We start from the raw sequence: 26,963 nt of genomic DNA on the forward strand, positions 1-26,963 counted from the left end.
CTCAAAAACTTTTCTTAATACTTTTAGTTGTTGTACTTTTGTGATACTTCCTTTCTACCTCATCTATTCATTCACACACAAACTAGTGTGTAAAGTAACCAACTTGCTGACCTACTTACACAAAATAATGTGTAAGATAACAACTTTACTAACAAACTTACACAAAATAATGTGTAAACTATTAGACTATCTAACAAACTCACACTATCATTAGTGTAAGAATCAACTTTGGTAATAAACTTACACATCTTAGTGTGTAAAATAATCAAACTTATCAACTAAATCAGTGTAAAACTGACGAAAAAGCACTTTAAAATGTTAAAATTAAAGAAAAAGCGCGTAATTCTATCGCACTCTACCCCCCTTAAAGAAAATGAGCTACGGCCCCGTAACTCCACTTAACTAAACTTTAGAATCATGTTGATCTTTTCTCATTCCATCCTTGGTAAGGTCATAATACTTCTCTGTATGCATTCTTTGTTGCGAACCAAAATTCTTATTAATTCCTTACTCATTATACCAAAAACAATCAATTTTCATCTATACTATCTTTCACCCATCCTCTAGTAAAAGTATGAAGCACTCTGATATTCGAAACTTTGATTTGTCTAGGTTTTTCATGATCAAATTGGCTGCACTCAATAGATCTCTTTGCAACTCATACCTTTAGTTAATGTTTTTTCACAATGACTTATGAAAATTGTCTTATAATTTACCAAGGTTTGATAATATGCCAAGTTATTTGCCACTTTACCAATTCTATGCAAATTCATATATATTTCTATATTCTTTGGCTCAAATTTTCTTTCGTACCAAAATTCATTTTTTTTCTTATGGGTTACATTTTCAATAACACTTGTGCTTTGTTCGTTGTTTAACTTGCACTACTCAGATCAAATCCATTCATGTATACTTTTCTTGCTTCGGTCGCTAATGTTCCCCAACATAGTGAACTTTCATGGTTCTTTTATTCCAACCTCAAAATGTTGTTGGCTTGTATGGTGACTTTGTTACATCCTTTTTTGAAATTGAATACGCTTTTTTCTGCATAAATTCCCCTGTCAAATATTATTTCGCTATTATACCAATGGGTGGAGGTTGTAATCGTCTCCAATGTATTACCAAAGTTCTCCTGTATACCTCCTTCTAGGATTTTGAAAGAAACTAGGAATTTTTATCTGACATGATATTTTCAGGAACTCCATGTAAACTCAAAACGAATTTGATGTAAGCCTTCGCAAGTTGCTCCATCTTCGAAGTCTCCTTCATCGGGTTTTAAACATTGCGGACTTAGACAATCTATCCACCACAATCCGAATAAATTAATCACTCTAAACCCTTAATACACCTTTACTAAATCATTTTTGCAGCTTGTCCTTTCCTGGTTGTATTTCACTTTCCTTCTGTTATATTTCCTTTAAACTTCTTACTCTTACAAAGTATACTCAAGATTTTATCTCCATGAATATTTAAATGACATATCCTCTTACAAATTCGATCAAATTCACACTCTTTACTTGATTTTTTTTCTTCTTTTCCTCGAATATTGTTGGTCTCATGCTGTAGTTACCCCAACATTTTTTTTAACTTTCCTTTTCCAACACTTTCGAGGAGATTAATTTCCTTATTCCCCCTTAACTTTAACATTATTAGCAACGTATTTTCCCAATACATTGCTTCCCTTTCAATGACATTGAATGTCTCTTCCACGGTCCTTTATCAACTCCAATAATTTCTTGTTACATATTTAAATCCTTAGGTGTGAGAGTCTATCTCAAAATTTAATCTTTAAAATTCATTCAAAAATAATCATTATCCCAAAAGGAAAAAATGAAAACTCGAATCGTCCAAACCTTGTCATAAGCACCAAATTCTAAATATCCTCTTTCGAATATTTTTACTTAGTAGTTCTATCCTCAAGTCTAATCTCGAAATTATATTTTCTCCTTTCATTTGATCAAACAAATCGTCGTTTTTAAGCAAAGGATAATTATACTTCTTTGTCACATTGATCAATCCCCCATAGGCACATTACAGACACTTCCATCCCTTTCTTTAACAATTACACGCGCTCTCCAGGGTGATGTAACCTTCTTTCAATGACTTCAATAGTATCTTTAAACCCCCTTTAAGCAATGCAACATTAACCCTTTCTCCACATGCAAATATGTCCATATAATACCTCCAACTTCACTTAACCTTTATATCCTTGCTTATATTTCCCGTGCTTACATCTTTCCTCCAATTAAATCCATAATCTTTCTTCTAGCATCCCGTGAATAAATCTCGTGACCCCTAAATAATCTCAACTTCAATCACCTCATATACAATCCTTACTCAAGTTATTTCAACAAGTCTCAATCAAATTCATAAATCTTGTCATAAACTCTTTCTCCTTTATGACATTTTTACATCCATAGTTCAATATTCTCGACACTTTCAAGTATACAGTGTTTTCATAATTCAAATTTCCTTAAGTTTCAAGAGTTACTCAAGATGCCTTCAAACTTTTTATCATTTCCAAAATATTCCTTTAAAGCTATTTAGCCATTTTGTTGAACTTTCGCTTACCTTCTTTCTTGATTTGATTCCTTATCTTTATTTTTTATCTCACTTTTCTTTTAGATAATATATGAATTGATTATTTATAATTCGATTCAATCAAACTCCCAAAGACTTTATGTCTTGAAAACCACCCTTAAACTCATAGTTCGCCATCCTTCAACTCATTCCCTTAAGTTTAAAGTAATATCATTTCCTTGAATACCGAGAGATCTTAACAACTTGGAGTACTTATCGAAACCAAGTAATCTTTTCATTTCCACTTAATTAAACCTCATTATCTTTTCTTTCAATCTGCATGAAAAACTGGTAAAACTTATTTCGGGTTTGTTATCTCAAACATCTCCAAATAAGATCGGATGTATTCATAACTTGTTCGTTCCCACTGACATGGTAAAAATCAACTCTCTCCAATACTTACCATACAAACTTTTATTCACTCTCAAATTCTCAAGACACAAATTGTTTTTAAACAACTTGTGTAACTCTTTAACTCAACCGTCAAAACTTTAGGAATTGATCTCTCTTTAGTACATATATAGTTTTCACTTCTTAACACCATCTTGTTTCACCTTTTTCCCACTATGGGATTGTTGGTGGTTATATCATCCTTGCCTTCTTGGCAATCTGTCAAGCTTGCCTTACTACCTTGTTCAAATAATTCCATTACTAAAATTGCTTCTTGTTACCATACTTTCTTGATGATAAAACTGGTTGCTATATAGGTTGGGTTGAAACACTTAGCTTCCTCTTATTCTAATCAACTAACACCAACCACTAAACTCAATTAAGAAACAATTATCATTTAATTCGAATTAAGGTTTGAGGTAAAATTTTTGTATGTCCTCATTCCCAATAATTTGAATACATAAAATCTTGATTGATAAACAACCAAAATTCATATACTTAAACAAACAATCAAAAATAAAAAATAAAAAAAAAATATCCCCATTAACTGCTACTCACAAAGGGAAGAAAGAAATGAGTAGCACTTGGAAAACAATAGAAATCATAAGGTTGTTGAACAAATCTAAAAGATTAAGTGAATAAATTCAAGAATTTTCTCCAAAATGATAGCATTGCTACCCATAATGACTCCTTGAAGTAAAATAATTATCCTCATATCCCAAGTGAAAGAATAAATACTCATAACTCCTAAATAACATATGTCAATATTCTCAAGGTTGAACATGTGACAATGTATTTAAGGTCCAACATAACAAGAGTCCTCAATATTCCAACAAGATCATAACTTCTCAAAACTCCAACCATATATTAAAATATATATGCTCAATTCTCCATCCCAAATTAAATAACTTTAATCATAAGAAATGATAAGTCACTAAGCTTAAAATGTCAAACTTCAATTAATCCACATTGAGTATCCCTCAACTCATATAATAACTTTCATCATTACTCATCTCTAATAAATTCCTATGCTCACCTCTCTTGGGCTCTTGTTCAATTTTGATTCCAATTCAAACTCATACTCAAAGACAAAACATATTCCTCATAATAGATAATATCCCAAATGATTTCATCCTTAAGCTCCTTAACCATATGCATTAAAATTAATCTCTTTATCCTTATAACTTGGTGTCTCCATACACAAGTGTACAAAACTCAAATTACTCATTTTTAATATCTAGACAACGTATCTTAAAAACAAATTATCCCAAAAAAAAAATACTCACATTCATGTGATGATGTGCATCCAAAATTTCTTCGAAAATACATCTCAAATAAGACCATTGAAGCGAACCATCCTAACATAAGCAATTGAACTCTCAAAATCCTTAACATTCCTCAAAATTCTCATCATAGAAACTCATAGGGTATAGGTTTAGGGATCCTACAATAAAATGGGATTAACTACCAATAGCAAACCCTTCCCATAACCATATAATACATTTCTTGCATAAAATTAAGTTCGATGTTCAAACAAACAATCTTGATAGCTCACATATAATGATTCACATATTACATGTTGTCATCAATAAACATTTAGTCATACAACATGCTTGAACACCTCTAACAAAAAATATATATATGCACATAGGAAAGAAATTAAATTCTAGCCTATATGCCCTTTCTTCTCCTACCCAAGCTCACCAACATACTTATAAAAGATTTTAACACATATTTCTTACCTCAATCCCTGCTTTCCTACAACATGAACAAACTAAAAATATTTTTGATTCCTTATTTTTTTTTTTAAAATAAATTCAAAATTAAGCTTTGAAAAAGACCGAAAAATTTTCGGCTTTCTTAAAAAAAATTCGGACATCCTTAATAAAAAAAAATAAAAAAAATCGGATGTTCTTCATAAAAAAAAATTGGTCATTCCTAAAATAAAAACAAAAATAAAATTCAAAACAATTTAGTTTAACACCGTTTAATTAAATAAGCACTTGGCCAAGTTTTAAAACAAAACACTTTTAAATACATTTTTTTTTTTGCTTTAGTGGTAATAAAATCTCAACCAAAGCTCCCAGATATCACTTTGTAACACCCTAGAAATTCCTTTCTTTTAAAATACCTGTTTTGCCCTGTTTAAAAATTTAAACAGGAATATCTAAGATATTACCGCCACCGTGAAAACGGCTAAGGCAACCATCAAAGACACACAACGGAAGTGTAATTTCAAAACCATTCAAAACAAGTCAACCAACGAAAGTAAAGTCAAAACCAAAGTCAAACGAAGTAAAATAAAACCTGATTTTATCATCTCACCGGCGTGCCTAACCTTGTTTCGCTTCGCAATAAAAATTAGAATGCTAGGAAAACAAATTGACTAATAACCTTTTGTTATAATTTTTTTTTTGCTTTAGTGATAATAAAATCTCAACCAAAGCTCACAGATATCACTTTGTAACACCCTAGAAATTCCTTTCTTTTAAAATACCTGTTTTGCCCTGTTTAAAAATTTAAACAGGAATATCTAAGATATTACCGCCACCGTGAAAACGGCTAAGGCAACCATCAAAGACACACAACGGAAGTCTAATTTCAAAACCATTCAAAACAAGTCAACCAACGAAAGTAAAGTCAAAACCAAAGTCAAACGAAGTAAAATAAAACCTGATTTTATCATCTCACCGGCGTGCCTAACCTTGTTTCGCTTTGCAATAAAAATTAGAATGCTAGGAAAACAAATTGACTAATAACTTTTTGTTATTGTGTAATATTAATGGTGGCTCGAAAACCCATTAATGCAGTTGTAGATATAGCAATAGGTCGTTTGAATCAGGTTCTGGATTGGCTTTTGTAAGGATTCTAAGGCATCGTCCAATTTGGTTTTGAGTTCGATTTGATTTTATGTCCAGTAGGCTTATTGTGATAACACAATCATTGTTGGACAGATTGATGGTCGGGTTGGGTTGGTGTGGTTCAAGTTTGGGTTGTGTCAATAATAGGTGTTATGATTATGGGAAGAGTTTGAGTTTTGGTTCGGGTAAGGTATTTGGGTAAGTTTCAGCTTTGCTTGGTGTATATAGGTGTACAACAAACCTTTTAGCAAGAAGTTGTTGGAAAATTTGCGTCAGATTGTTATTTTTTTTCCCTCTCTCATCTCTATTTATAAGTTCAACAGAAATTGCATTTTAGTGAAGGCTCAAGCTGTCAATTTAGATATTGGCATATCAGAAGCAAATGGCTTCTGATAGGACTATTAATATGTGATTAAAAAAGTGTGTTGCAGTTTATATTATCCGTATTATTTCTCAACTTCCATTTGTTTCATTTCAGTCGCGTTCTCTTTTTGTGAAGAGCTTGAATTTTAAGACAGCTGATGAAACTTTGAGGAAGCATTTCAGTGAAAACATGAAAGAAGGGAGAATTCTAAGCGTCAAAGTGAGCATGCCACACACTCTATTATAGTTTGAAAACTTTTACTCGCAGTAGCTTGTAACACTCAATTTTGTTCCCCCCTCCAGATAAAAAAGCACTTGAAAAATGGGAAGAATGTTTCAAAGGGATTTAGGTTTTTATAATTTGATTCTGTGGAGACAGCAACAAATGTATGCAGGGATTTACAGGTAAAATAACTATTATTTTTGCTATGTTTATTATGGTCAACCTCAGCAATTGTAAGTTATGGAAAACAAGCAGCTTATTGTGATCTTTTTTAGAGCTTCCACCAATTGTAATTTTGGTTATTTGTAGGGAACTGTGCTGGATGGACATGCTTTAATTTTGGAACTTCGCCACGCTAAGAAGGATGAAAAAGTTCTGAAGAAATCTGGAAATGATCAAAGCTCAACAAAAATAATAGTAAGAAATGTAGCATTTGAGGCAACAGAAAAGGATCTCAAACAGTTGTTCAGTCCGTTTGGTCAGGTAAGATATATACTTTGTTCCGGTAAAACTGCTTCTCCAACCAACATCTTCACAGAGTACCTTTTTTTTTTTTTTTACATAAACTCATTTACAAACTTTTGATTCCTTTGGCAATGTTTTTATCAAACTATTTCTGTGTTTTTATTCGCATATAATTCCTCTATTCTTTATTTTCTCTTAAACCTATTTTCAGACATTCCCAAATTTATTTATCTGTTTCCGCTTCTCTTTTATTGCTCGCTTTGTTTTGTTCATATTTTTCGTCCAATTTTATATTATCTTTTTTTTTCAAATACAATTTTTGCGGATGGTTCCTTTATGATTTATGTATCTCACTTTAAATCAATTTGGGACTAAGGCTTTATAGTAGTAGTAGTAGTAGTAGTAGTTTTGCTAGGCCTGTTATACTCTACATTTTTTCCCCTCACCCCCTTACAAGAATATTTGTTACTGCATACACACTCAAGGGATATCGTCAGATTATTGGGTTGGTGACTTGATGTCATTAGCTAGAATTCATTGTTCGTTTGAATTAGTGCATGTGGCCATGTGGGGCTGGATTTTAGCCTACCTATTTCAGTTTAGCTCATCACTAATAAGTCAAAAACTAACTGGATCCAACAAGCCGACAAAAAACGAAGAGACTTGAACACATTAAACCTTCGTGCACTCATCAATTCATTACTCTCCATTGTTTTTTTCAAGTGCCCTATTTTATACCAGCACTAAGTTTTAGAAAGTTAGTTGAATGAAATTAAATATTGTGTGAGTGGGTCGATTGTGGAATTAAAAATTATTTATGAGAGTTAGGTCCTGTTTTTTTCAACTTGTTTTTAGCTGAAGTGAAATTATATTATTAATGAACTAAAACAATTTTTGCTTAGCTTGAGTTAATTTTACTAACTCAAAATATGTTTATCATATTGAAGTTATTTACTATTTTCTAATATATATACTCTTTACAGTTATTTTTACCGAATTTAACTTATTTTTATTGAAGTGAAATTAATATGAATTAGACCTAATCCACAAAAATGGTTAATTCAATTTGGTACCCTCCATTCCATGTGTTATTGGTCCGATTTTAGTCAAGTGTTATTTGTAGTATGATTCTATTTGTTGGTTTTTTTTTTTTGGAATTTACAATTTGACAGTAATAACTCTTTCATGTGTAATAGATAAAGACCTTGAGGCTTTCAATGAGATTTGGGAAACACAGGGGTTTTGCATTTATCAAATTTGTCACCAAGCAAGAAGCTCACAATGCTGTCAATGCTCTATCGAATACTCATTTGTATGGGAGACACCTGGTAAGTTTTATTTCTGTTTGTATTCTCCTATATTCTTTAGGTTTCATGTAGTTTTTGCTGCAATGCTGTAAATTAATCGAACAGAAACTATTTTCACATTTTCTTCAATGTTCATAGTTGTATTTTGCTCAACCAATGTAAATATGCATTAGGGTTTTTTTGCATGAATTCTGAACCAATTTTATTCTTAAGGTCCTAGAAAGAGCAAAAGAAGGAGAAACTTTGGAAGAACTTAGGGCTCAAACTGCTGCTCAGTTTGCTAATGATGAAGAAGGGTTTCAAAATCCTACCAAAATATCAAAAAAAAGAAAAATTACAGCTCTTGCTGATTAGTAAAGATGATTTTTTTCCCTCTTGTAAGCCTCTAATTTTTGTTTATCTTCTTTGAATAGCTTAAGTGATCTTGCTATGGTTTTGTTTAATTTTTGGTATCTCATTTATTTATAGATTAAATTTTCAGGTATGATATCTAACCTAATAAACTTAAAGCACAACCAAATACTCCCTCCGAACTTTTTTATTTGACATATCTTGACCTTTTGCACTATTCACGTCCTCTTCTTGACCTTTTTTATGATTCATATGCAAATAAAAACATATTTTTTGCGTGATCTTGTTAAAATCGTCTCAATAAGTATTATAACAACATATAATTTTTTACAATTTTATCTCATTCATTAGAATTACTAATATTGATGATTAAATTGTTTAGTGTTAATGTCAAAAATTAGAATCTGTTATGAAATTAAAGAGAAAGAGGAGAAAGCATTACCCCAAATTTTAACCCCACTGTAATCATACACTTAAGCATGGTGGCGTCCAAAGGGAAGGAAGCTAGAGCAAAAGAGTCGCCAACAAGTTTTAGGAACTTGTAAGCCATTCACACGATTCAAGAGATCGTTAACTCCAATAGGTCTGGAACCAAAACTGGAAATTCGGGGATGAAGGTACAAATCCAATCTAAAAGAGGAAGAACCTGCCCTAATAATAGACTTCTACTTTATTCTTCTCGTATTCATGTGCGTTTTCTGATTAACATGCAATCATTAGGTTTACCCTAAACCTGTTTAATCTATGTTGATTGAATATTAATACACAAATAAAACTATTATTGATGATCACTTTAATTATAATCAAATTAACCCTGAACAAGATTATTAATTATCTTATTAAGCGTGATTACAAGTACAATTTTCCTTTAAACGTGCATAAAAGGCGTGATCAAACAATAACAATAAATATAATCAACATAATAATCATAACAATAATGATAATAATAATAATTATAATCATAAATCATAAAAAAAATCATAATCATGTTAGAGCATAATATTAGTAAGATCCTAGGCATGATACTAACAAGATTAATAACAAACCCTAGCATGTCACTAAACAATAAAAATCAATGCTTTAACCCTAACATAATATTAAGAAAGACAATAGGAAGCATCATAGAAATCATAATTGAAGCAAATCACCCTAAATATGATACTAGGAAGCAATATAACAACCTAACATGATACTAGGAATCAAAATAACAATCTAACCATGATTTCTAAATCATAATATTAATAAAGCAATTAAAACACTTACTTGGATGCCTCGTACCTCTTTCTAATAACAAAATACACACGTTAGTAACTTCAAGGAAAATATAAAATCAAACAATTAAACTAAATAATTGAAATAAAGATTTGGGACCAAACCCTCAGAAATATCAAACCTTTCACGTCTAGGGCGAAGGCAACTTCGAATTGGGCTAGGCGTGTCTAGATCTTGTGAATGCGGAATTTTGTTTGTGAAAAGGCTAGTTTAGAAAGAGAGAATGAAAATATCAAGAATTTCTTGATGAGAGTTGAAAATTCAAAACGGAGGTTTAAGAAGTCTAATTATAACGAAAATAAGCCGGAATATGATAAAAAAGAATCGGAGTATCAAGAAGAATAAAACACGACGATGTCGCCGTACTATCCTCTGTCGCCGCGCGACAGGCCTATCGCTAGTGTGTAACTTGCACCGTCGAGCACACATCAGCCTGTTGTACGGCGCTGCACGCAGTTTTCCACATGTTTTCATATTTTTGATAAAATTAAGCGTACGAGGGGTAAAATCGTTATTTCATTTAAAAAACTTCTTTTATTCTAAGTAAAACTCATAAAACTCAATTATCAATGCTAATCACATTAGGATTCAAAAGAACCTTCTAGAAGATTCTAAAAGACTATAATCAATCCTAATTGCATTAGGAATGATAATTCATAATAGGCCCTCCTTTAGATCATTGGGTCGCATATAAGGATCAAACCGGGCCCAGTTTAGTAATTTGACCATAATTTTCTCATTATTCATCGAAATTGGGCTTATAATATATCGTTGGAAAGCTCTTTTCGAACCCGATCCAACTATACCATTACTAGACCCTTTCCATGGACCAAACTAAACTGGATTGACTCTTTTCATAAAATAGGTTTTCGAAAACAGAGAGAAAGAAGATAATTAAAACTAACCGCAACACTAAATCTTTCACACTTTCAGTTCATTCGATTATGATTTGACGTGAAAGTTTATCACCGGATTTGGTTTTGGGGAGACACAAATGGGTGTCTACAAAAGCCCCCACTTTGACTGAGTTTGGAGAAACGTAAGTTTCGAAAACAAAAGTCTAAGTATCGATAGGGATGGAGAATGATTCAGAATGTTCTGCGATTCCAAATCATTCTTTTAACACCGATACCTGCTAAACTAGCGTTAGTTAAAACAGATAAGAGAGTTAAGAAATGCGTATCTAGCACCGTCGAGCACACGTCTCTGAGAGTAACTGATTTGTTGCTGCATTGTTGTTAAGACAACCTCCACAAGCTAGGGAATGCCATCTTGCTGTTTTGATGTTGATATGTCCACGCGTCTCTGAACAAAGAGCTTTGATGATCTTCCTCAAGCTAGGGGATACCGCCTGAAGACTGCTGCGCCTGTAACTGCCTCCAATTTCCGTTGTGATAGTCTTCTACAAGCCAGAGAATCCTATTGAAGACTACTTCGCTTAAAACGATCTTAATCGCTTTGTGACCATCTTCCACAAGCCAGGGAACATGATCGAAGATTGCTTCGCCTGAAGTGATCCTCATTTGTTGCGATACTACTTTGAAGAATATCACCGAAGACCAACGCTTGTCGATCCCTTAAAGTTCGCTTAAACTTGCTTTTGCTATGCCAGTGCGTCGGCGCTTTTGCTTGCTTGTGAACCAATATGTCGGTGCTTCTATTGTTTGTGAACCATTATATCGGTGCCTTTGCTATTTATGAACCATTATGTCGGTGCCTTTGCGATGAGCCAATGTTTAGGCGCTTTAAGCTAAGTGAGACGGTCATTTATCAGGTCGATCACTTAATGCGATTGTAACCGAGCCGATTACTAAATCACGTCAAGTTTCTTAGAGGGGCTAACTAGCATACCAAGGAACCCAAACTTCTGTACGAGGTACAAATAATCATTCTGTGAGGCCTCAAATCCTATCGCCGCTCCAACGTCCGCCAGAAATTGATGTCTCCGCAATTTCTTCTTGTCGCCCGGCGCTGCACTCTGTCGCGCGGCGATAGAGTTGTCGTGCGGCGCTGCACTCGGGTTTTCTGAATAAAAGCCCTTTCTTCCTCATTTCGCTGTTGTTGTTGTTTTCGTTCGAGTTTTCGCCACGAAAGTTCAAATCATTGGTTTTCGCCCGTTTCTCAACCAAATTCGCTTAAACTTGTTGCAAATCGAAGCCTTGTTCATCTAGTTTGCTGATCTATGTAAGTTTTTTCCAAACTCACTCGAATTTTGCTGAATTTCGCACATGTTTATTCACGATTTCTTGAAAATTCGAAACTTATATTGCTAAATTCGCTTTGTTTGTCAAATTTTATGTCATGAAATTGCTTGATTATGTTTGTATATTGCCTTGGGTGTATTTTGAGACTTGTTTAACTCAATTTGGTGAAGAAATGTGCGATTCACCATTGTTGAACTTCTTAAGGTCGTGAGAACAATGTGGCTTGTTCTTGATGTTTTTGCTAGCAATTCTTGTCCAATTTGTCATAATAATTATCATAAAATTGAAAGAAATTGTTTGATTTCTTGAAAAATGCCATATATGCTTGAATTGAAATTATGCTCTGTTTTAGTAATACTTACTTTTTTTTTTTTTTGCGAACATAGCATCATGCGACTAGGCGAACCTTAGATACTAAAGAGCCTTAATTTTTGTCAATTTTTCACAATGTAGTATGGCTAGACAGCGAGGTTCCGGTTCCCGATCCCGAGACACACAACGGGAGCACGAGCCCGTTCAGGAGGATGCGGATTTGTCCACCTCTCTCGGTCCCCTTCCTGAGTGGGACGAGCGGACATTGTTCTTTGCCCCCGAGCACCACATTTCTAAGAGGGTGCGTCGTGGGATTGTGAGCGGTAGGACGCACAGCCATGGCTTGGGCAACGAGACCATAGGTAAGCTATACATCAAGTATTTTAGCGGCGATGAGGGGCTGCGACTGTTTTGGGAGTCTTGTGGGCTAACTGCCATGTTTCGGGCTACTCAGGCCATGTATTCGTTCGACGCGAGCCACCACGTGGTTCGTGCTTTGGTGGAATTCTTCTGGGACACCACCAACACTTTTCACTTTCCTTGGGGTGAGATGACTATCACCCCAGCTGACTTCAGTCTCTTCTCAGGACTGGAGTTTCACTAGATTGCGCTGCCGTTCGACATCTCTATTAGTGATTTCTCTCCTATGGTTGAGGAGTTGTTGGGTCCGATCGCTGTTCGGGCCCGTGCCGAGGTGGAGCCATCACGATTTAGCTCCAGGTGCATTCGCCGGTTGACTCTGGCGATGGATTTTGAGGACGATGCGACCACCCGAGAGCAGTGGGTGCGCATCTTTGCGCTTATTTTACTGTCAGGGACCTTTTTCCCTAACAAGGATAGTAGGGTGCAGCTTTACTACCTTCCTGCTCTCCGCGATCTTCAGCTGATCGGGACTTTCGATTGGGCCAGCTTGGCCTACGCTGACTTCTTACGGGGGTTGCGAGACTCCTGTCGCCATCGGCCTTACACAGGAAACATCGCTCTCTCTAGATTCTAGAGAGTCGTAGAGGTATATTTTATCTCTTTAAAAAGTTAGCTCTAGACCTTTATTAGCACTTGCTAATCTCTTTCTATCTTTGTAGATTTAGTTCTACGAGTACTTTCCTTCGCTTGTGCCGGCGAGACCATTTCCTCGCGAGCTCCCTGTTGGCGCCTATTGGGGAGGTCGTTTCAGTGACTAGGTGGCTACTGCCCATGTCCGAGAGCTGATCCTCTCGGTATGTTCCTTTTGAATAGTATTTGTCTTTTATATTGTTTTTTTTGGTAGAGCTTTACCTTATAGACATAATTTGCAAAAGCCTGAGGTATTATACCGTCCATGGGACGGTCTGGTTATTCCTGCGCTGGCTGCGCAGTACACCGCCGAGCGTCACTACTTTCAGGGGACGTATGAGGCGGCGGTGTACTTAGTAGAGAGAGTCGCTATTCAGCACTCTTCATATATCTTCGTCTTCCCTGCTCCTCCGCCACGCCACATGTTCCATGTCGCGATGCTGCTCAACTTGGCGGAGAGGTCGCCTGCCGGTGCCCCTTGGCAATCTTATGCTAGCTCGGGGCGATACTACGAGGAGGACTTGTTGCTGTTGTTAGCTCCGACCCCTATTTTGTCTGAGGAGGCGGCGATATGATTTTTTATCTTTTATTTCTTTGCTAAGTAGCCCACAAGTGGTATTTTATTCACTTTGGTTTGCTTTTTGCCAGACTGAGCCAACTAAGTTCGTTCCTCCCCGGATGTCCATCAGCTATCAGGGGATGTACGACCTTGTGGAGGAGATGATCCCTCTGGCTCAGAGGCGGATCTTTTATAGGGGCCATCTGGGGCCTGGCCCCTAGTAGAAGCCCAAAAAAATGATATTTACCCCGGTATAAAAAATAGCCCATGTTAAATAGTTAAAGGATATGCAAGCCCAAATAACTTACCAAGGGCCACATCTTTCTTATTTTTTTTTATTTCTTTTTTCTTTTATCTATTATTTTGGCATTACAATTTATAAGCTTTAGTCAGGGCCCACAATATCAATATTTTTTTTTATAGTAAACATCATGAGAAATTTGCTTTACTTTTTTTTTTTAAAAGTAATTTACTCTACTTTTTATTAGATAGCTACGTAGTCATAGCTTTTTTTATGTACTCTTTTAGTATCATTGTGTGAAATTAATTTTTTTCTTTAACTAAATAACATGTTCAGCTCTATTTGGTTAAATTTGATAGACTGTCACAGGTTGTCAATCTATTTAATTTATTTTAAAAACTGTATAACATACTTGAATATCTTCAATTATTTACGGAGTAGTTAGATATTAAATAATAAATTGTAATAACTTTTGAAAATATCCTTAAAAAAATTACTTTCAATTTTAATTTAATATTGGAAGTATAAGTTTATGAGGTCAATATTTTATGACGTCATAAGTATAAGATTTTAATTTTTCGGCCCCCCAAATAAAATTTTCCAAGATCCGCCACTGCTCCGGCTCCTGAGGATCAGGGCTTCGTAGAGCGATCCATCCCTCGTCACCAGACTCGGGTGAGTTATTTACTTGCTATTTGTTTATATCTGTCTTGTATCGCTACTGACTTTGTCTCTTGACAGTTCTCGCGCGAGGTGGTGTTGGCGATGGCAAGGTGCATAGACGCCTTTTGGAGCCAGCTAGTGCGGATGAGGAACGTGGCTTCCTGTCGTCGCAACAACGCTGCTCGGGAGGTAGCTTTTCCTCTTTATTTCTGCATTGTTTATGTTTCTATTTTCTTTGCATCTGACTTAATTTACTTTTGCAAGGACAGCCTATCCCTTCACGTGCTCGGACGAGACCCGAGGCGAGGAGAGAGCCGGCCAAGTCTGGCACGAGGCGTCGCAGCACTACTTCTGGTGGCCAAGGCGGCCGATCTGATGCTGTTCGGACTGAGGCATTGGAGGGCTCGGGCTCTTCATCTGAGGGTGCACGGACTGGGCCGATGGGCCAAGGAGAGGCGACATCAGCTCCGGTAGGTGGTGGCACGTACGAGGTTGGCTCGTCGTCGCAGCAGCCTCCGCAGCCTCAGCCTTTGCTGATTCATCACCAGGGCAACCTTGGGTGGACTGGTCTTGAGTTGAGTTTCCCTACTCCTGGCAAGACTAGAGCTGGTGCGGAGCATACTCCTCGATCTGCGCAGTTCTTTGATAGGATGAACGTTCCTCATCATCTGCGTCCTCCAGCACCGTAGTTGAACCTGTGTTGTTTTATTTTGACTTTTATAGGACTTTGCCGACTGACTCGTTTATTAGACACATTTGTTAGACATGTTTTGTATATAAAGACTTTTATCTATTATGAATGTTTTATCTTTGCATTTATTTTTCATTTTTATGTGCATGTGTGTGCGTGCAAAAAAAAATAAATTTTGTGATTAATTTTGCGCAAAAAATTCGCGCAAAAATTTCCGTCATTTTTATTACTAATGAGGGTATCCGACTTTCTCCCCCCCCCCCCCACCCAAAAAAAATTGAAAAATAAATAGGACTTGAAACAAATCTAAATTTAATTAAGCTTGTATAAATCCAAAAAAGAAAAAAAGAAGGAAAATATATTAATATATGTGGGGATAATTGAGCAAGGGGCGAAATTGTAAAGTCATTGTACAAATTTTAATCATAGCCAGAAAAAACGCGGTTTGCATAGCACATTGAGGAAGCGTTGTAGTGCTGCTTGTCACCAAGCGCTTTGCAGTGTCGCCGAACGCTGCTGCTGTCGCCAGGTGACAGACTCTATTGCAAGGCAACAAGCTTGTCGTCTGGGGCTGCAGTGCGCTGCCTCCGAATCCTTTCCGGAGACAAACTGCATCGATTTTGTAAATAAATAGCCCCTTAATCTGCCGATTTTTTGTATTATTCGAACAGATTAATTATAGTCTTAGCTTCTCAACAAATAATCGTGTCTTTAGTCACTAAGAGTTTTAGCAATTTTACTCGTGAATGGAGTCGGTTTTTAACTGCTAAAGAAAGAAAAGAACTCGACTTTTTCACATGGGAGGTATTTATAGTATTAACGGGGTAGATCTTGACATAGATTTTATTTATACCGCCCTAGAATATTGTGACATAGATACACATTGCTTTAGATTAGGGTGTGATGAAATTATCCCTTTACCGGAAGAATTTGGTGCCATCCTTGGCTTCCCTTCATTAGATCTTGCGGTAATCCCTAGAGTGAATGAATATTATTATAAAGATTTTGAGCGCTTCTTTAATTTAAAGGACAGAGATCTAACAAATATTGTAGATGGTAGCGTAGTTAATCTAAAAGAATTTGCATGCCACTACTTTGATAGACCTTATTCTGAATCTTTTCATGTTTATAGAAGAAGAACTTTTCTCTTTTGCATGCTTAACCAATATCTTCTCACTAGTGGTAGAACTAATGAGGGTCAATCAATTATATTAACTGTTTTAGAGCAAATTGAATCTGGAAGGAATCCAATGCCATTAATTGTTGGAGAGACTATGCTTAGTCTTGATGAATTAAAGAAAAATCCGAAAGCACCTTTTCGGGGCTCCACAATTTTATTACAGGTAGAAAAATAATATTTTTAATTACAGAAATCAAAAACATATTTTTTATAGTAATACTAATTTATTTGCATTGAACTTTTTTGCAGATATGTGTAGGGAATAAATTTCAAGCGTTAACCCCTATCTTGAACCCCACTGTGATCATACACTAAAGTACCGTGGCGTCCAAAAGGGAAGAAGATAGAGCAAAAGAGTCGCCAACAAGTTTTAGGAACTTGTAAACCGTTCACAGGGTGAAGGTTACACCCCTTAACGATCCAAGAGATCGTCAACTCCATAAGGTCTAGAACCAAATAAGGGTTCGGGAATGAAGGTACAAATCCAACCTAAAAGAGATTGAACCTGCCCTAATAATAGGCCTCTACTTTATTCTGATCGTATTCATGTGCGCTTTTTAATTAACATGCAATCAATAGGTTAAACCCTAAACCTGTTTATCTATGTTGGTTGAATATTAATGCACAAATAAACTATTATTGGCGATCACTTGAAATTATAATCAAATTAACCCTAACAAGATTATTAATTATCTTATATAAGCGTGATTACAAGTACAAATTCCCTTTAAATATGCATAAAAGGCGTGATCAAGCAATAATAATAAATATCAAGCAACATAACATTAATAAATAATAATTATAATCATTAATAATCATAACAATAATAACAATCATCATTATAAAATTATAATCATAATCAAAACAATAATATTCATAAATAAAATAATCATCATCAAAATTATAATAATAATAATATTCATAATCATCATAACTTATAACAATTATAATCATAATCATGTTCATGTTAATATTAAAGCATAATAATAATGGCAGGATCCTAGGCATGATACTAATAAGAATAATAACAAATCCTAGCATGTCACTAAGCAATAAAAATCAAATCTTTAACCCTAACATGATACTAACAACCATAAATATTAGGAAGAACATAGGAAGCATTGTAACAATCATATTAAATATTAAAATTACTCTAGACATGATACTAGGAATATCATAATAACAATTTAAACATGATTTCTACATCATAATATCAATAAAAATCAATTAAAGTACTTACTTTGATGCCTCGTACCTCTTTCTAATAACAAAATACACACGTTAGTAACTTCAAGGAAAATAATAAACAAACAATTAAATTAAATAATTGAAATAGAGATTTTGGACCAAACCCTCAGAAATTAAACCTTTCACGCCTAGGGCGAAGGTAACTTCGAATATGGCTAGGTGTTTCTAGATCTTGCGAATGCGGAATTTTGTATTAAAAGGCAAGGTTAGAAAAGAGAAAAAGAAAGATGAATTGATGAATGAATTAAGAGAGAATTAATGATTGCGAATGAAAACTGGTTGTAGGTGAGAATTCGTGAGAATTGGTGAATGAAAACGAAGTTTTTAATACGTAATTTATAGAGAAATCAGCCAAAAAGATAAAAATATCAAAACAGAGCACTTGGCGCACGCAAAACGAGGTTGGCGCACGCAAAACAGAGTTGGTGCCAGCACCAACTAATTGGCGCTAGGCGCCAATGGCTAGCACCAGGCGCCAGGCCTGGTTCCAGGCGCCAATGCCTGGAGTCAAGCGCCAAGCCTGTTTTTGACGCGTTTTTGAAAATCAGATAAGTTTGCCGTACTGGAGGATAAAATCTTACCTTTTCCTCGAAAATGCTTTTTGATTTTAATTAAAACTCTGAAAAGTCAACAAAAGTCAATTTATCAATGCTAATTGAATTAAGAATGAAAAGAACCTTCTAGAAGAAACTAGAAGACTAAAACCATTCCTAATTGCATTAGGAATGATAAATCATATTAGGCCCTCCCTTAGATGATTGGGCCGTAGATAAAGCTCAAACCGGGCCCAGTTTAGTAAATTGGCCATAACTTCCTCAATAGTCATCGGAATTGGGCTTATAATATATCGTTGGAAAGGTCTTGTCAAGTCCCATCCAACTACACTATTATTGGACCCATATCATGGACTAACCAAACTGGATTGGCTGTTTTCTTAAAATAAGTTTTCAAAAATAGAGAGAAGAGAAAAGAAATTAAAACTTATCCGCAACACTAGACTTTCCACACTTTCGCTTCATTCGATTATGATTCGACGTGAAAGGTACTCATCACTGGGTTTGGTTTTGAGGAGACACAAATGGGTGTCTACAATATGGCTAAAGGAGAGACTAGAATTAATTAGTCCTCCTGACAACATTGAAAAATACACTCCAAATTGCTTTGTGAGGCGAAAGAAACGCTTCTCTAAAATGGGTCGCCATGAGTGGAATAAAGTCTTTGCCTCTTGAAACTAAGGGAATAAAGTCCTAACTAAGGGAGAAACCATTTACTCTAAAATTCAATGTAGGTCCTCTAAAGGATTCCTACTAGCTAAAGTCATGGACGATGAAGAGGATGCGGATAAAAATTAGAGGAGGGCAAAGAAAGATTGAAGCATTGCTTAACTTTCAATTTATTAGACTAGTTTAAATTTAAAGTCAATTTTTTTTATCAAGCTTTTACTTAAATTCAATCAATAATGTAATTTTTACTTTATTTTATTAATGAAATTTCAGCTTTTTTTTTAATTAAATCAACTTTTTTAATTTAATTTATTAAAGCAGTGAAAACAACTTTAATTATTTTATTTTATGGAAATTTTCTCGAGTACGGAAGTAAAAAATTTTCCGAAATACACCGAAATTTGCTTAGATATTCGCAGAAAAGCGGCGTCGCTGTTTTGCGTCTGTCGCCAGACGTTGCTGCCTGTCGCCGAGCGATAGGCTCTGTCGCTTTGCGCTGCAGTCTGTCGGCAGGCAACAAACCTCTTTCTGTGGCGCTGCTATTCTGTCGAATTTCTTATTGCTTCGAGGTTTGCGAAAATTAAAGTGGCCGCACCCTGTAAAGGGTTGCCTATGTTTCCTTTCCTAAGGAATCAAGCCAAACGTCGTTCACTTGACTGTCCTACTCAAGTAATTATGGGTAGTACTTTTTATGTTGGTCAAGGTTCGTCATGTTCGAGAACTCATTGCCATCCATTTCAGTTAGTTTTGCTGCACCTCCTGATAGGATGGTTTTGACGATATATGGTCCGGACCAATTAGGCCTAAATTTGCCTCTTGGATCCAAAACGTTTTTCCTTAGAGCTTTTAACACCAAGTTTTCTACTTTGATGTTTCTTGTCTTGACCTTTTTATTAAAGTGCCTAGCCATGCAGGTTTGATAGCATTGGGTATGATGTAAAGCTTCTAGTCGCTTTTCATCGAGTAGAGTTAGCTCCTCATATCTTGCTCTAGTCCATTCGACTTCATCGAGTTTACTTTTAATGCAATGCGTAGAGATGGTATTTCTAGCTCTACAGGTTGTACGACATCCATTCCATAAACCAAGGAGAATGGCGTATTTCCTATTGATGTGCGAATTGACGTGCGATAACCCCAAAGTACGAAATGGAGTTTGTCACGCCAATCCTTGTCATTTTCTGTCATTTTCTCGATAATGGTCTTTAGATTTTTATTAGCCGCCTCAACTGCTCCATTTGCTTGAGGTCTATAAGGGGAAAAGTGATGGTGTTGAATGCCATATTTTTGTAACAATTCTTGACATTCTGCTTGAAAGTGAGTTCCATTGTCACTTATCATCTCATGTGGGACTCCGTATCGACAAATAATATTCCTTTCGATAAAGAGTGCTACATGTTTTGCAGTGAGTTTAGCATATGATTGTGCTTCAATCCACTTTGTGAAATAATCAATTATTACTAGGACGTATTCGTGACCTCTTGTCCCTGGAGGGGTGATTTTACCAATAATATCAATTCCCCATAGGGCTGAGCAAAAAAACCCGAAAAATCAAAAACCCGAAAAACCGAAACGTAAACGATCTGAAAAATTAGGTACCTAACCATTAAAAAGATACGGATCGGGTAACCGAACCATTAAGAAATTAATAGTTCGGGTAGCGGTACTCGTTAACGCAGTTTTGGGTACCCGAATATCTAAAATATCAGTTTTGTTTTTAATAAAATTGGAACAGTTTAGTTATGAAAAAAGCCGTGTTTTTTATTAAAAAAAAGAACAAACAAAACAAAGGAACCCTAATTTGATGTCATTCTTTTTTCATTTCTCACTCACTCACTCAGCCTCCATCCCCCTCTCTCTCCTCCTCCTCCTCCTCCTCTTCTCTAATCTCTGGTTCTTTAAGTCTATCTCAGGTAATTATTCCTTTTCTAGATCTAATTATTTGCAATGGATTCTATTTTTCTTCTAATTGTTTGTTAACTTTGTTTCTCCTCCATTGAAGCGTACTCTGAGTCTCCATTGAAGCGGCTTGCCGTCTTGTGAGCTTTCTCTGCTCCATTGAGATTTGAGGCAGCGTCATTCTAAGGTAAGATGTTTATCTTAAAATCATCGAACATCAATTTCGCATTCTAGGGTTTATCGTCAATTAAATTCGATGTAGTCAATTTAGGGATTTCCTAAGGTGGATTATTAAACTATTGGTAAATTGCTAAAGGTATGAACAATTGAAACCAGCGATATTTGTTGTTAGAATTTTTCTATTTAATTTTTTTAATTTTTTAATTTTTGCCAGAAGAAGTTATTGTTATTTTTCGAGCCAAATTTAATACTCTTGATGTTTCCCTACTTATTTTGCAATGATAGTGTTCTTTAGTCTTAGTTAATGTTTACAATGATAGTGTTCTTTAGTTTGTTGATAATTTATATGAGTTTATGACTATTATTCATTGTGTAATTGATAATTTATATGAGTTTATGACTGTTATTTCCTTGACTTGATTTATATCAAAAGAGGGACATAGCTTGACTTGCGATATTTTTCTCTATGTTTGGTAGTAAAGCTAAATGCAATATATGCAAGCATGTGTTTGTTTGGTAGGGTTGCCGTATACATTCACTATAGGTCTTTGGGTGCAAATGCAGCTTATTAATTATTATGTCTTTCAATACATTAATAGTTGGGGGGATAGATTGAGAACAAGGCAGGTTGTGGCAATTGTAAATTAAAGCGACATCTTTAAGCTGCCAACTAATGACAAATTATCCTCATAATTTCAGTATATTGCTCTCACTGATATATGCAAAAGTGTTTAATCTGCCAACCTTAGTGGCTTACTGATGTGTTTCTTGTTTTTTGTGTATACATGATTGAACTTATTTGTTTTTTTTCTTTTTCATTTGTAGGAGTGTATGGAATTTGGAAGTAGTGGGGAGATGGAAGACTTATCCGCTACAAGTCAAGCTCCTCCAATTCCAAGTCCTCCTCCCGAGCCTTGGGAGTTGACCCTTGTCATATGATGGAAAGTAATGACCCCTTTGAGCAAGATGGTTGAAGCCTTGATTTGTGCTCAAGATTGGTTACGTACATCTCAAGGTCCACTTATACTCGAGGAGAGACTTGAAGATATGGAAAAAATTGAATCAAGTAACATTTATATATTTTCTCTTTTTTTTTTTAGTTTCTTCAAGTCTGATATCTTCCTATTTATTATTTCTTACTTTTTTTTTAAAGTAATTTTACCACTTGGTGAGGAACAATCCCTCTTTGTTGATGATGATTAGAGGAAGGAGCTGTTAGAAGCATGAAGGAGCTGTTATAAGCACGAAAGAACAATCCTTCTTTGTTTGTAATTGGACTATTGAAGGCAGAAGTCATTGATGACTTAAGGCAGCATTTTTTTAATCAATAGACATTATTTTAAGGATATGTAATAAGCTGTATAAGAAACTGTATGTTTGGACTATGGACTTTTTTAGTTTTTCTTTTATAAGAAACTGTTGTTTGTAATTTTGTATCAGACTATTTGGTTGTTATTTTTTTAATTCATGGACTATTTTTTTTTTGTTCAGATGGTTATTTTTGAAATTATGGATTTTTAATGTACTTTTCAGGTATTCAGGTTGAATTTTTATAGTAAAAAATACACAAGTAAAAAAAAAAACTAGAAAAAAACACAGGTGTTAAATACATAAAAAGACCCAAACAAAAAAGTCATCTTATTGGTTCGGTTCGGATATTTGGTTCGGGTACCAAAAATATGGGTACTGTAGGCGTCGCTCGAAGTGCGCTTACATTAAAGCATGTTGTGAATATGCTTGGCACTCATAGGAAGTGAGAATTGACATATACGATTAGGGACAAGGAAAGTACGGAGCCGAAAACAAGTTTTTAAGGAAATTGTAAACCGTTCACGGATCATAAAAAGACAACCACGATAAAGGGACAACGATAGTAACGATTGACCCGTGAAGGTTACACTCCATTCAGAATCCATGAGATTACTAACTCCATATGGTTCGGAACCACGAAAGGAGGATTGGGGATGATGGTACGAAGTGAGTCATGGAGTCACATTCGCCCGTATTGGCCTCTACTCGATTCTTATAGTGAAAAGTGATTCCTGCGATCTCAAAGGCATGCAAACAAAAATTCAATTTGTTCCAAACTATTATTAAGCTAAATTGGTTGTATATTAATGCAACACATTATTCTAAAATATTGTGACCACTTGAATTAATAACAAGATTAAAAAGGAACCTAAACCGGTTGTCCAAATTATCTTATTAGGCGTGATTTTCAATTACATATTCCCTTCAAACATGCAATATGGTGATCATAATAAATATAATAAAATAAACATTAATATTGGAAGCAATTCAACAATAAATTGTTAGTCAAACCAAATAATAATAAACCTAATCATGATACTAGCAACAAGAATAAAAATAAGAGTAATTAAGTGATTAATTACTCACTTTTCGCGTTTCCTTGGATTGTTACATCATGAATAAATTGTTAGTAACTTCAACAAAAATATAAATCAAATGAAAATTAAATTAAATAAAGGTAGATTTGATTTAGTCCAAACCCTTCGTCAATTATACCTTTCACGCCTTGGTTTAAGTATAGAATTTTGGGTATTATATGAACTCCTTGGAGTGCTTAAGGGAAGAATGGTGTAATTAGAAATATAGGTTTAAGGCTTAGAATATGAGAGAGAGAGAAGGGAATGATTTTTGGTGTAAAAGAGAGGAAGAGAGAGTGATTTGGTGATCAAGCTTGTTGATGATTGAAAAAAGGGGAGATATGACCTCTATTTATAGAGAAAAAAGAGGAGTCGAATAATCAAGAAAAGATAAGAACTCGAATCGGATAAAACTCTTGCGATAGACAGCAGTTTTTTGCGGTTTTTGTTTTTATCATATCTTTTGATCTAGATATCGGAATAAGATAAATAAGATATCGTTGGAAATATATTCAAGTCTACTTTCTATGTCAATTATAATCAGATAAAAATATTTTTTAGAATAAAAGATATGGCCGAAATAGTGAGACGGTGTCAGTTTTGGATAGAGTTTGACATTTTATTCATATCTTTTCCGTTATAGCTCGGAATTGATATTATAATATATCATTGGAAAAATAATTTCAAGGGATATCCAACCATATAAAATTTGGATAAAAAAATATGAGGCACGAAAATCATATCTGCCTATCTTTGAACATTTTTCTATTCGGATAGAAATAGGACTTTAAAAAAGAAAAGTTTTATTCAATTTCAAACTCTTTAATCTTATCTTTTCAAAAAGTATAATTAAGATCTTTTAGAAACTTATAGAAGTTTCTAATTAATCCTAATTAGTTTAGTAATGGGATTAAATAATTTGGACCCTCCACATGATCATTGGGTTGTAGGTAAGGTGGGCTTAGGTTCGGTTTGGGCTCAATTTAATATTTTGGCCATAACTTTTTCGTTATAACTCGGATATGGGCTTATATTATATCATTAGAAATCTCTTTTAAATCCCCATTCAACTATTCAATCATTGAACCCAGATAATGGACCAAAATAAACTGAACTAAACGTTTTTATAAAAAGGACACGAAATGAATGATTTTAAAGGATTCGAAATGAATTATTTTGGGTTTAAAGGCACGAAAAGAGGAAAATAAGTTATGGTTTGGGGAAATGGGATAGGAGTTGGGTTGGTTTTATAAAATGGAAATATGGATTTAAACACTCCAAAAATTAAATATTCAACCTGACCAATAATGGCGGTGAAAGGTTGTTCATCATCGGGTTTGGTTTTGGAGAGACATTTTTAGGTGTCTACAGGTACCCGAACCTTATTGGATCGGTTTCGGGAATTGGTTTTAGCCTTAACGGTTATTGGGTACCCGAACCGATAACGTTATTGGGACGGGTACCTGTCCCACGCTCTCCCCTAATTCCCCATGTAGAGAATGGCCATGGTGAAGTGTAGGTGTAGAGTAGAGACGGAGGAACATGTTGTAAGTTGGCGTAAATTTGGCACTTAGGGCATCTTTTTACATATTGATGACAATCCCTATTCATGGTAGTCCAATAATAACCTTTTCGCATTATCTTTTGGACTAGCATTTTGCCATTAACATGGGTTCCACAAATGCCTTCGTGGACTATCCTCATAGCTCTTTGGGCATCCTTTTTCCCTACACATAAGAGAGGTCGACCCTTAGGTACCCTTTTGTGTAACTAGTTGTCTATGAGTACGTATTGGGAAGCCAAGAGTCTTAATGCTCGTTTTGCTCTTTTTTCAGCATGCGGAGGATATTCTCCTTTGGTGAAGTAATTGAGTATATATGTATACCACGATTCTTCTTCTTCTTCTTTTTCATCTTGGACCAATTCATCGTCTTCTATAGCTTGAATGTAAGTTGGCTTATGCCTTTTCCTTATGGTTAGAGGCATTTGCTCGATTTTTGTAGGAATCCTAACCATTGAGGCTAGTCTTGCCAAGGCATCAGCAAATTGGTTTTCCTCTCTAGGTAGATAGGTATATTCTACCTTTTCCAACTGGTTGGTGAGAGTTTCCAGATAGGTTTGGTAAGGGGCTAGACTTTCACTCCTTACTTTTCATCTTTTAGATATTTGATTGATTATCAAGGAAGAGTCTCCGAATATTCGTAATTTCTTTACACCCAATGCTAAAGCTGTTTCGAGGCCTACCACGCATGCTTCGTATTCGGCAGCGTTGTTGGTAACGTCGAAATCTAGCTTTATATAGATAGGAACATGCTCTTCTTTAGGTGATACTAATAGTACTCCAACGCTACATCCCTTTTGGTTTGAGGCTCCATCGAAGTATAAAGTCCAAGTATCATCTTATGTGACCATCAAGTCTTCAACTGGAAATTCGTTGTCATGTACTGGCGTTGAATCTTCTATTGGGAAATCCGCTAGGAAATCCGAGACCACAGATCCTTTGATAGCCTTTTGAGGCATGAGCCTTACATCGAACTGAGCTAAATTGACTATCCACCTTGATATGCGCCCATTGAGTGTAGACTTTTCGAATAGATACTTAAGTGGATCCATTCGAGAAACTACAAAGACAGTATGCACGAGCATGTAATGTCTTAGCTTGGTTGTGGCCCACACCAATGCGAGGCACAATTTCTCAAACGGTGTGTAGCGTACTTCATACTCGAGCATTTTCTTACTTAGTATATTGCATTTTCTTTTCCTTCTACTTCTTGTGCAAGCATAGCCCCCATTGTCTCTTTAGTGACTGTTAAGTACAACCTAAGAGGGATCCCTGGAAGGTGCTAATACGGGAGGATTTGCTAGATAGGCTTTGATCTTCTCAAAGGCTTTTTGACACTCATCGTCCCATATTACTGGCACATTCTTTTTGAGCTTCTTGAATATTGGTTCACATATCATTGTTAGCTTCTATATGAACCTACTTATATATTGCAACCGGCCAATGAATCCTCGAATTTTTTTTTCGGTTTTGGGCGATGGCATTGACATGATCGCCTTGATCTTGTTTGGGTCTATCTCTATTCCTCTAAAGCTTATGACATAATCCAAGAGCTTGCCTGAGGTGACTCCAAAAGCACACTTTGATGGATTCAACATTATGTTGTATTTTCTTAGCCTTTCGAAAATTTTTCTTAAGGCTACTTGATATCCTCGGAGATCTTTTGACTTCACAATCATATCGTCTACATATACTTTAACCTCTTTGTGAATCATATCATGGAGTAGTAAGTAGCACCTGCGTTTTTCAACCC

At 35.3% G+C, this 26,963-nt stretch overlaps 1 long non-coding RNA gene and 1 pseudogene across 2 annotated transcripts; both read left to right on the forward strand.

Annotated features, from left to right (window-relative positions):
- The first annotated feature begins 5,752 nt into the window (after nucleotides 1-5,752).
- Nucleotides 5,753-8,676, forward strand: LOC110699968 (annotated as a pseudogene).
- A 12,259-nt stretch (nucleotides 8,677-20,935) lies between these two features.
- On the forward strand, nucleotides 20,936-22,691 carry LOC110699912. 2 transcript variants are annotated; one of them, XR_002507011.1, is made up of 4 exons: nucleotides 20,938-21,096; nucleotides 21,186-21,269; nucleotides 22,088-22,328; nucleotides 22,416-22,691. It is a non-coding gene; the product is annotated as an uncharacterized LOC110699912 (long non-coding RNA). The 2 variants fall into 2 exon arrangements; XR_002507010.1 differs by having other exon boundaries at nucleotides 20,936-21,096; nucleotides 22,088-22,691.
- The last annotated feature ends 4,272 nt before the right edge of the window (nucleotides 22,692-26,963 follow it).

Source organism: Chenopodium quinoa, unplaced genomic scaffold (genome assembly GCF_001683475.1).
Source record: "Chenopodium quinoa cultivar QQ74 unplaced genomic scaffold, ASM168347v1, whole genome shotgun sequence".
Taxonomy (NCBI): Eukaryota; Viridiplantae; Streptophyta; class Magnoliopsida; order Caryophyllales; family Amaranthaceae; genus Chenopodium; species Chenopodium quinoa.